Raw genomic sequence first — 10,556 nt, forward strand, 5'->3', positions numbered from 1 at the left:
TGCCCTCGCCTCTCTTTTTCCACACCAACATTCATTCCGGGGCTCACTAGATGGATCGGCTCTCCCTCAATCCATGCTTCCTCTGCGCCTCCTCAGACGGGGAGATTGATTTGTCTACAGGACGCCTCTGACCTTTGATATGATCCGATAAGGGACGCGTGGCCCTAACCGAATTAGACAATCAAAGGGGAGGCACATTAGGAGTGAGATGAGGGTGTTTCCCTTTCCCTCGGAGAATGCCTCTGCCTTTTTCCATGATGGTTAGATCCACCGTCCATCTCATGCCTGCCCCGATCAGACGCCCAGGGGAAAACAAAAGATGTATTTTCAAATTGCACTTTGCCTAAAGGCTCTTTGGGCCAAATTTAATTTTCACCTTACATCGATTTTCCCCCTTACTCCCAACTCAATGGATCCTAATGTTATCTATTTCTGTGCTCTGCAGGAATACAGGGAGAGCCCGCTCTGTTCTATGCTGCATGTCCAAAGACAGTGTATCCAATATGTCTTCTTTGTAGCGTCTGGGGAAGTAAATTGATGGAGAAACTGCCATTTTCATCAAGTTAGTTATTTTCTATAATATGGGATTTTGCCAGAATCACTTGACTTTATTCTCCAGTTTTAATTTTCAATACTTGTATGATAGACAAACTTCTATTTATGTATCTCCCACTCTTTATTTTTATGATGCCTTCTGTTGGGAAATTTCGACACTTGTACTTCTAAAAATACACCTGGCGGCTTTGTCTTAGCAGTAGCTTATGGCAATTATGGGGAAATGAGTTGAAACCAGAGCTGGACTTGTGCATTTGAGGTTAAAATCAAGAAACGCTGCAACATCTGAACACTTTTCAGCAGAGATTGCTATGGTGGTGCCTGCTTTGCTTTTTGTGCGTACTGAATTTTACTTAAATAGCTGCAGAGACAAGCGAGGAACAGAGTTATTCAAGATGATGATATATAAATCCTTGATAATTAATTACAATTGAAAAGCCTCAGCTATTCCTATTAGGCGAGTCGCGTCATGAGGGAAGCTGCATGATGTGAAGACAGGAAATGCTTATGATAACACATAAGTTGTGTTTCAGCCTCTACCTGTTTTGACATTTCCAGAAGTGCTGGGGTGTCAGGGCTGAGTGAATTTCCGTGGAAGCCTACATTAAAAAAAAAAAAAGTTGACAGGCCAGACATAAGAAGGGATGGGTTTTGACAGATCCAAGCCTTCTTTCATTGGAACATATGAAGGGGAAAACAAAGGGAGGAGGAGGGAAGGGGGAGGGGGGGGTGGCGGTTGGCTTCAAAGTGGGCGTCGGCACCGGGGAGCCCAACAAATGGTGTGAAAACACACATCAACTTGCATTGGTACACATGAGACCCGGTATCACAAGCCACGACACATAACCAGGCGTGTGCATGAACAGAGGAGAGAGAGTGTTGTGTGAAGAGATGCAACCCCCCCCCCCCCCACACACACACACACTCGTTGGCAAGCCAGCATTCCTTGGTACCATTTGTTTGTCGTCTGGCAGAGATCTCAGGAAGCTGGGGTCTTACATAAACCCTACCGAGTATGGCTCTGTGCTGATCCCTCCCAAAAACCCTCATTGTTATTCTCTCATGATATCCAGGGATCTGCCGCGCACCCACCGCCAAACCTACAGCAGGGCTGAGTGGGAGGTGGGGGGGGGTGCTGTGTTTACGTGTGCGCTCTGTCGGGGGACTGAGATAACTGTACACACAGGACTACAGATGGGAAACCATCCTCTAACATTGCACTGTTCAAAATTCCCATTATTTCATCTGCAAAACATCTTTCTTTTAGTTTTTCTTTATTTTAAATACTACGTTGTTACGTTCTCTTTGAGAAAAATGTATTTGACGTGTATTTTGACTTATTAGTTTGGAACATGTCCTATCCATTAACATGGAAGAGGCAGGACTTATGATCTATCATGCAATCAGCCTCCACGCTTTGGCTTCACATTTTGGGAGCTGTCAGGTCGTCCGTCTTTACAGTTCATGGTTTCCTACGTTCTGCAGGGTCTTAATAAGCCTTAAGTCTATAATCTGAATTTTACAGGCTTAAAAAGTCTTAAATATATCAAAATATTTCATGTTAGGTCATTACTATTATTCTTTACTAGAGTACTTCAACATATCTTCAATTAAAGGGAAGTGTAAGTGATTCTGGGACTCCATCATCATCATTACAGTCTTAAAAAGTCTTACATTTTACTTGATGAAACTCACAAAAACCCTGTCGTAGATTTGTTCATAAAACCTTTTGTGGACTAAAACGTTATAGATTCCTGTGTATTAATCATTCCAGGTCTGTTGCGCTGCAGATTTTATAGTCTTCACCCTCAAATTAAATTTCCCACTCCGTAGTATAGTCGGTAGTAACCCATATTCATCAGAGGGCTTGATAAAAAGATTTCAAAATGTACAATATAATAGAGTCTAGCACACTTCCAGGGGTGTCCACTTTCTCTTATATATAGAGATTACACCTCCTGTCCCGGTTGTGCTCCCGCTGAGCCTGTCAGGGGTTTGATTTAAATGTCCGAGGTGGGGCTCGATCACAAAGTGTCCTCTTTCAGTCTGATCAAAGCAGACGAGGCCTCTGGGCCCCGTGGTATCTATGCGGTGGACTCTCACCCTCCGCAGTATTTACAGTACAGAGCTCGGCTCCGTCCAATGAAATATGCATAACGCATCAACCGTTGTATCTCCCTCAATCATCTCCACCAGTTATGCAAAGTAATTTTCCCATGATCTTCAGGAAATCCACGCTTAGATTTAAATGGATGTATTTAGTTATGTTTTGCAGCAGGATCCAGAAGATGTCTAAATTTACTGTGGCACTGCATATATTGCATAGAAAATTACAGTCAGACTGTACTTTCACTGACTGTAACATACTATTAATAAATAATAAGCTGTGGATACTAGTCTCACTGATCTTACCACAATAGTTCGACTCTTTCATATTTGATATGAAGACTCTTCTTTTGCTTTAGCTTCAGGACCTTAGAGAGTTTTTCTACAAAACCAAATAAAGACTTTACTCAAACTAAACCCTGTTTAGACACAACTTGAATGAACCGTATAGCAGCCTAACACTCCGACTTGTCTGCTCTTTTCTTTTCAGCAAAACAAAAACCGCGGCGCTCATCGCGGTGTGGAAGCGAAATGTCGGTGGCGGTGACCTCCAAGTGACTGCTGCAAGGCTCTGAGGTATGAATATAAACACAGTAGTTTGAATCTAAGGCTGCTGGGACGACAGAGATTGCAGCTGCCGCAGGTGAAACTAAGCCAAGACTCCATCAGAAATGTTCTTGAAAGGAGAATTTTTGCCAGCCTCCCTCTTTTTTCTCATTACTGACCTGAAAGGACACTAAGAGAAAGCTTTGCAACAGGAATGGAGTGGAATTATAAGCGTGCCTTGGAAAACTGAGAGTATGAATGTTATCTTGAGGTCAGAGGCGGCTGATCTGACAACGAGTACAACAAACTGCCACTCCGGTTCACTTTTCTCTTCTGCTGCTCTCTCTTTTCTTTCTTTCCGAATGCTTTGATTCGCTCTCCACCTTCCCATGGTCGAAGTCCCTTGGATAGCAACCGAGTAGGTCTAAATTGATTTCTCTTGTTCAGGTTGGTTAGAAGCAGCGGCATCGAGCTGCACAGAGTACCCTGGCTCCAGCTTGCCTGCATTATTCCTCTCTTGTTTTCTTCCTTGCCATATCCCAGTAGACTATAATGCCAATACTCAACATACCAGTGCCCTCTGAAATCCTTCAGGGCGCCGATAGCGGAGGAATGCCACAGCGGTATGAAAAGCCCCACACCCTGGTGTTGCGCATGTGGCTTACAAAAAGGTCAGGATGTAAGATCACGGTGGCATTTGCTAGAAACGGCGCCATGTCATTATCTAAGATGGCACCAACAACAGCAAGAGAAGAAGTAAGCTTCGCTAACTTATACTTCCAAGAGGTGGAAATGTTTGCACGTAGAAGTGCAGCCCTGCAAGACGTCTCTTAGTCCATAAAGAATATTCATATGTTGTGTTTCATTGATCGTCTGATTGACCTTAAGCTGTAGTTTGTGTTTCTGCTGTAGTGCACATGTCCATGCACGTAGTTATTAGTTCAATGATTCAGATTCAGGTCAGCACATCCGTAACAATCTCTTCTCTCCGACTTTTGTCAGTATCCATCAGTTCTTTGAGTTCCTGTCATGTCAGAGCAGAGAGAAAGCAGCTATCTTTTTTTTTATTTCCTTTTTTTGCCCACCTTCACTTGCACCACACAGGCCAGTTTTCTTTAGGGCAACAAAACAACAAAACAGCCAGGAGGAGGAAAACATCCGCTGCAGCCTTTACTGCTAAGATGAATTACAAATCATGCGTCGCTGAGCCTGAGTTTGAACCCCCTGCTACCGTGAGAGAGAGTTAGGTAACAGGGAATCATGGAGCAGTGTGGAGGACAGGCCTATGCTCGGCCACTTCGTCAGGGGTTCAAGGTAATGACAGCCAGGCACGAGTAAAACCAGAGCGCTGAGAAAATAAGCAGCATCTCACGCATCCAACTCACGTATACTACTGCCAGCCATGCTAATGCACAGTACACTCAGCAGGGCAGCTGCAGACCCAACAGCCTATATTTTATTCAAATGCCACAGCAATCTATTTTAAATATTACATATGTATATGTAAAATAAATGAATGTCTTCTGCAAAATCGCTTTGAATACGATGCTGAGTCAGAAGCTGACGCCTCTGACTGTCTCTCATGGAATATCATGACCCTTATGTGCACCTGAACTTCTTCTACTGTGTCCTGAGTGCAGCCAATGAAGGTCATTAAAACCTAGTTGACTGTCTGGTTTACGAGGGGATCAAATGATATGATCAAACTGACATCATATTTGCTGTCGGGCATATGCAGGCATGCACGGCCACTCAGGTCAAGCTGCACCATAGATGTGTTGTGCAACAGATTCTGCAGATTTTATCTTCTCATCCTGGTGTGTGTTTTTTTAAAGAGAAAGAAAAATGATCTGTTAAAATTGTGAAACTGGTGTAAGCTAATGTTGGATAACGCAGTGAAACTGGCAATACTGAGTTACTTGACTGGATTTGCTCTTTTCTGCAGGATAATATTAAGCAAATATCAGAGCCCATCAGTTATCGTCTGACAATGATTTAGTCTCCGGGGGCAACGGCAAATATTTGATCAGAAAACGAATATCCAGGCCAAGACTCCGCCCCCTGTGCCTTACAGTGTTTACAGCCCAAGTTTCTTTCATCAGCAATGTTTCTCCACTCAGGTAACGATACTTAACGATACTCGAGACGGTATTTTGGCTGATCTCTGTAAACAGCGACCAGCTGAAACGTGATTGGTCGAGCTATAAACAGAAAACAGAAGGTTTCCGGCCCCAAAATCTTGTCCCTCGCCGACAGATCCTGAATATTAACATGCAGAATCTTTTTTCAGAGATTAATGTTGGGCTATGCCTTTGTTTTGTTGCTACCAGGAAACATTTCGCTTACTTTGGATTGCTGTGGAAAAAACAAAGACAGTTCAAGGAGCACCTTTGAAAATGTTCGTCTCTCTCTGTGATAATTGCACATGCTTGTCATTCTGGTAGAAAGTGCCGACCATGCGAACCAAATCCAAATGGCTAATTAAACATTTTAGTTGTACTTGTTTTTGTTTGCGACATTTATCAAGGCTTCCTGCTGCTCGAGCTCGGCACTCCTGTTGATGCTCACTTATCAGGTGACACAAAGATAAAATTCAGCTGTGGTTATTCTGCTGTACATATCCTTCTAATCTGTAGTTTTTATAGCCTCTTGATACCAAATTAAGTGTCAGCGTTATCTCGAGCTTTTCAAATAAAATATGACCAGAGATAAAAAAAAAGTCTCTTAATTGGACAACATGAGCAGCCTGCAGTGGTTCACCTTACTACTGTATCACATTCATCAGGCTTAATATCACTGATATCTCCTGAAGAAGCCAAAAGTTGTTGTTTAGCAAATTAATGAGCATCGGATTTATGACTGGAGCCAAGTGGCTGATAAATAAACGGCACAGGTGAGAGGGTTTCATCTCGAGCAGCATTTTCTAATCAACGCTGTGGGAAAATCATTTATATTTAAGGTTGTGCTCTTGTGGATTGGCAGTTGCATGGTTGTGTGTGGGTGTCGAAGTGAATGCAGTTATTCATTCCCTGCTTTCTGCGTGTGTGTAGTGTCCTGCATGGTTTAGATTGAAATGTCCAAATCACGAGACATTGAAACATCTTTGCATTTGCACAAAAGGACGATACACACATAGTCACACTTGGATGAATACTCCCTCACACCTGCGCTTCTTTGCACACATGTGACGACGCACCTGAGGTCACGTGACGATTTGTATCGTCACGCCACTGAACTCAAATCCGAACGAGACGGATTCTCATGCAGTGAAGGAAGTTGTTAAATATAAGCGGCGGCGGCAGAACACACAGTCTCAGAGAGTCTCTGTCCACGGAGGGGGACACTGGCACCCTTATGAGCGAGCTCGGCAGAGAGATGAGAAACTTTGGCAGCCGATGCATCAGCCAGCACAAAATGAAGCCCGCCTCATCCAAGAGCATTAAGATGTGGATAAATAAATAAAACATTGCCACCATGAGAGGAGCGGCAATGTGACAGCGGGTTTTTTTTTCTTCTTCTTCCTGCTTTCATGTTGGCAGGCGCAGATATTTTATTTTGGGATGAATCAAAATTTCCTGAAAACGCCCGCGCCAGGTGTATCTAATTATCTGACAGCGCATCCTCATTATGAATGGGCCTCCGGGAGTCGGCTGCTCGGCTCGCCAAGCCTTGGACCGCAATCAAGGCGTCCCTCGCAGTAAAAACACAGGCACTATAGAGCTGCTACTTTTCCATAGGTGTCCTTCTTTCAACCTTTTTTTTTTTTTTGCTGAGAAGTGGTCAATATATTGTAATTCTACGCACGCTTCTTTTTGTAGGTCTAAGTATTATGATTGTGGTTTCACTTTGGATAAACTGCATGTAGACTAGTCTAGTCTACGAAAAATGCAATGCAAGAAAAAGCTATAAATGTATTAGCTGCAGTTGCGACGCCCCCTTGCCATCTCAGCCATGCCCCGATTATGTCACCTGGATGAAGTTTATAAAGCGTAATTACAGCTTACTCCTTGTTTCTCACCAGGGAGATGCAGCAGGCAGAGGAAAAGTGGGTGTGTTGTCAACACAGTCACACAAGAGCAAACCCGCGTTAATTAACGAGAGGGGGAGATTTGCAGAAATGCAGCTATCTAGCTGGCAATGCAATCTGTGGCTCTCGGGGTCGATGTAAAAGAGCGTGTGCAACTGTGAGCGAGCAGCCCCCGTTTCCTCTGCCTAGTACTAATAGCCCTTTCACAAATCCCATCCAACGGTGATTGATGTGGGCCTGGAGAGTAGTTTTGGGAGTGTCACTCAAACAGGAGGACAAAGGGAATTTTTCCCAAATGTTGCCGGTTTATAAAATGGGAAAGCGCTGCTGGGTAAAGGGTGGCGGGGGACGTTCTTACCTGGGACTAATCCTTGAAAGCTTTGCAAGAAAATTCACCGCCTGACAGCAAACGATTCAAATCCACTTCTGTTACACGCGGGGAATACTGGCCTAAAGGATGGCTGCATTTTCAACATTTCCTCGCGTCGCTTCTTTTTTGTTGTTCAAGCAGCCGTGCTATAAAAACGAGGCAGATGTGTATTTGTCTTTTGTTTATCTTCCTGTTGGATTTGATTATTTCCACATGAATACAGGCAACATTAGGTTTTTATATTTGTTTCTTTTTTGTCTCTTGTTGCAGACTAGAGTTTTCATTCATGTCAGTGGTGTTTCTGTATTCCTCAGTGCAGAAACACAAGCATAGATAGATGGATGGATGGATGGATGGATAGACGGATGGAAAGACCCAAGGACAACATAAGTGAACTTAATTCCAGGCTTAATGACGTAGAAAAACGATAATGATAACCAGCTCACGGCACAAACAGCTTGATATCAAAACACCATTTATACCATAACTAAAAATAGCTAATGTGTGTTGTTGAGTCATGTAAACATGTTTGTACGTGTTAACTTCCAAGTGGCCACCTGTTACAGTTTCCTGTCCTGCACGCTTCCCACTCGGTTCCTCTTGAAATGCAACAGTAGCCTATCTCTCGCCCTGCCTCATGACTGGCAGACCGTAATGCTATTACCTCTCCTCCATGGTCATGCTCACTTAGCCCTCTATCACTCCACACAAGCCAAGGAAAAGACATCTCCCCGGCAGTGTGTGCTGCCCTCGCCCTCATATGCGATTTGCTTTCTCCTCGGCTCGGCTCGGCCACAAAACATTGGAGCACACAAACTTTTCAGTTCATTATCTCGCCTTTTAGTGGCTTTTCCACTTATTTTGCCTGCAGGGTATGACTGCAGATCATTGGTAATTGGCTATATATATCACTTGTCAGAAGTGGTCTGACAAATACTCTTTAATACACAGAGGGAGGGATGTTTAAGCGTGGGGATGTGGTAACTTCCAAACACAACAGGCTGGGATAGGTTGGGAGGACCTGTGGGGACACGCTATTACGCATGACGCATGTCAATCACCAAATCTGACATCGAGAATATGTCAGATAACAGGAGCAAAATGGGTCAACTGGGTGAGTCAGAGCCCACCCACCGTCTGCGCGCACCCTAGGCAGGACTCCTTGGAGACGTGCACGCACACACGCGCGCAAGTATCCCAAACGTCCTCCAGGAGCCAGAAACCAAACGTGAAACCAAACTTTCTCAGCACGTCCCAGAACCATTACGCACAGAACATCCCACATTGCCAAGACGGTTTGCGCGTCCCTGATCCTCCATGAGGGGGGTGCAGCCAAGCCGTCGTTTGGGGCAAAGATGGCTCTGGTGTGTGAGCGCAGTGTGTGTGTGTGCTATAGATGATGACGATAAAAAAAATTATGTATCGCGCCACCATCTGGAGCGTAGCGGCGAGCAGCAGACCGGTGCACGCCGGGCGCTACATTATCCATAACGCAGCTCGGAGATATGCAGAAATATGCGCCCCGGGCACCTACTCACATCGCGGCACGACACATAACTTGAAGTGGAAACACAACCCAACACTTAATTCCACACATGCAAAACAAGAGCAGCTCCTTTTAGGCTGCAAATCACACAGTTAAAAGGTGCAGGGGGGAAAAAAGTCTATGCACTTACTATATACCCAGGCGGTAGAATGCAAAGCCCCGGTAACTGTAATTAAAAATAGAAGAATGGGGACAAAATGAAGGATGCGCTTTTCTTTAATTTATCCTTACATGTGTGGTAGAAATTGCTGCATGCATTGGATTTTTTTCTCTCTCGTGCACTTACCGGAGCTGTCCGATATAAATTCCTTAGGAAATTCCAGAGGAGTCCCTTCCTTTCTTCCCTCAAAGTCAGAAAACAGCAATGCTTTTCTTTATTCCAAAAACAGGCCCCCGGTTGAAACTGAAAGAGAGGAGAGACCGAAAAACAGCCACAACAAATTCCATTAGAACCTGGAGTGCCCCCATCACCAACCCCAAAAGTGTTGACATAACTGTGCAGAGCAGCAAACCCCCCCACCCCCCAAAAAAAGAGAAAGGAGGAAAAAAGAAGTCGTTATAAATGGTCGGAATGGACAGTTGGTACCTGCTCTCTTTATCACTGTCGACAAAGACAATGAGAGCTGCAATAAGACGCGCAGGAAAACTGAGAGAGCTGAGCTTTTTTCTTGGGAAACGCAGCCCCAGCGTGCAGGCAGATCACACCAGCGCGCACACACACTCACTCACTCACGCAGACACACACACACACACACGTGCGCGCACACACACAGCTCCCGGCGACGGATGGAGAGAGAGGGAGGTGGAGGAAAGAGAGAGGAGACATGGGATGCTGCGCTCTGAGCTGCACTTCTCGCTCCAGCCGCTGGGTGGCCAACAGGAGGCGCAGCTCACACCGGGTGATGTCCCTCCCATAAAAAAAAAACAATTAAAACCCAAACCAGTTCTTATTCTGATCAAAAAAACTTAAGTTTAAGTTCTTAATGTTGATTATTTCTATTATAGCAGCTCCACTGCAACCTACAATTTGATCCTGTATAAAAATATATTATTATTTCAATTTGATAATACTTACTGGAGGCTATTTGTACTTCATTACAATTCAGGACATATCCAAGTTTTTCTCACCTTTAAAAACATATAATGGACAGACTGAACAGTGCATGCAAAAGATTATACATTTTAAACATCTGTAAAATGCTGTATATCCATGCATTGTTGACAGTAATAAGAAGTATACAGTATATTACTTGCAGTGGTATTTTCCTGAAATATGTGTAACCAATTCTTTTAACAATATCTTAACACGTGAATGGATTGAGTTTCTTCAAAATAAAGTTAAGAAGTTATATTTACACAATTGATCATTTTAATTTGGACTAAATTGACAAGTTAAATGCAATACA

General features: G+C 43.9%; 1 protein-coding gene across 32 annotated transcripts in view; it reads right to left on the reverse strand.

Annotated features, from left to right (window-relative positions):
- Nucleotides 1-9,316, reverse strand: part of LOC109634861 (protein tyrosine phosphatase receptor type D) — a 335,897-nt gene extending 326,581 nt beyond the window's left edge. For all 32 annotated transcript variants that reach the window (XM_069518437.1, XM_020095632.2, XM_020095637.2 and 29 more), the window contains exon 1: nt 9,281-9,316. The gene's annotated coding sequence lies outside the window, so the exon portion shown is untranslated. The remainder of the gene's footprint in view (nt 1-9,280) is intronic.
- Between the last annotated feature and the right edge of the window lie 1,240 nt (nt 9,317-10,556).

Source organism: Paralichthys olivaceus, chromosome 22 (genome assembly GCF_024713975.1).
Source record: "Paralichthys olivaceus isolate ysfri-2021 chromosome 22, ASM2471397v2, whole genome shotgun sequence".
NCBI classification, from domain to species: Eukaryota; Metazoa; Chordata; class Actinopteri; order Pleuronectiformes; family Paralichthyidae; genus Paralichthys; species Paralichthys olivaceus.